Source organism: Penaeus chinensis, chromosome 19 (assembly GCF_019202785.1).
Source record: "Penaeus chinensis breed Huanghai No. 1 chromosome 19, ASM1920278v2, whole genome shotgun sequence".
NCBI lineage: Eukaryota > Metazoa > Arthropoda > Malacostraca > Decapoda > Penaeidae > Penaeus > Penaeus chinensis.
The window spans coordinates 11293132-11294638 of NC_061837.1; positions in this window are offsets into that span (position 1 = coordinate 11293132).

Below are 1507 nucleotides of genomic sequence, written 5' to 3' on the forward strand. Positions count from 1 at the left end.
ATGAGACAGCCAGGAGTTGTTTGCAACGAGCTCGTTGTCTTGTTCGAGGCATCTGACTAATTTTTGTCTTAGGCTTGTGTTCCTGGGAGCCTGGATGACCTTTGACAGGAATTGTGTTGCCGTTAGATCGATTCGTGAGTCAAGGGGGAGAAGGTTTGCCTCCATCAGGAGGTTGAGGACCTTCGTCCACCTCGGGGCACCCAGAATGATCCTGGCAGCTTCATTTTGGACTGTTTCTAATTTGTCTGTGTGCTTTTTCTTTGCAGCAATTAGAGCGACTGAGGCATAGTCCACAATGGGCCGGACAGCATGTACATAGAATGATCTTAGTACTTTGTGTCTGGCCCCTGTGCGTCTCCCAGTCATTGCTCTCATGACGGACAGTCTTGCTTTGGTTCGGTCAACCAGGTACTGGACCTCCTTATGGAAGGAGAGGGTCCGGTCTATCCTTACCCCAAGGTATAGGTAGTCCTTGACCCATTCTAATTCCACTCCCTGGATTTTCAGTCTTGTGCCTCGAACTCTCTGTCTCAGAGCCATGGCTTTGGATTTGGCAGCAGAGATCTTTAGTCTTGTCCTACAACACTCCTCTGACACGAGGTCCAGACAACGCTGGGCTTTATTTTGGCTGCGAGGTCCAGTGGAGGTGATAGCGAGATCGTCTGCATATGAGATGATCTGGCACCCCACTGGGAGGTTTATGTTGAGGATGCAGGACATTAAAGTGTTGAATAGGGCTGGACTGAGAACCCCACCCTGTGGCGTTCCATTTTCGAGCGGCATGTGCTGCGATAGGCGACCCTGGAATTTGACATTGGCAGTCCTGTTCCTGAAGTAGTCACCTATCCAAGCCAAGAGCTTTCCTCTGATTCCCTTCTAGATCAGGTTTTCCTGAATGGCAAGCGGACTTGCCAGTTCAAAAGCCTTCTCCAGGTCAAGGAATACCACCACAGCTGGGCCCTTGCTGATTGTGCTTAAGAGCGTGGCTATGCTGTGTGCTGTGCCCATGCCCCTTGTGAACCCGTGGAGGTGTTCGTGCGGGGGTCCCGTTTTCCATTGTGGGAGGTTAGCCATAAAATTGGCGATCCGGGTGAAATTCAGATCCTGTGTCAGTCATCATTTTTATATTTTTGCTCTATACACTCTGGAGGGGAGGGGGGGGGGGGTGCTTGGGAAAAGTGTACTATTTGTACGCTTGCGATAATGATAAAATGGATGACCTCTAACGCTCTTCTGTGAGAAGTTGCGGCGGGTTCCTCATTAGATCTCTGAGACTCTTTTGTAACGGCGATTTCTTCATTAAATCTCTGATGCTCTTCTGTGGTGAAAGTCATGATGAATTCTTCGTTAGATATGTGAGGCGCCTTTTCATCGACAATATTAAAGGCTAAACTGAAGGTATCAAGTGTGTTTAGTTTCAAAGGAACTCAGGCCACTATTCAATAGCAAGGTGTTCCTCATGCTCTGCTGTTTAGCTATTGGTTTAACCGTTTATTCTTTGCCCCAA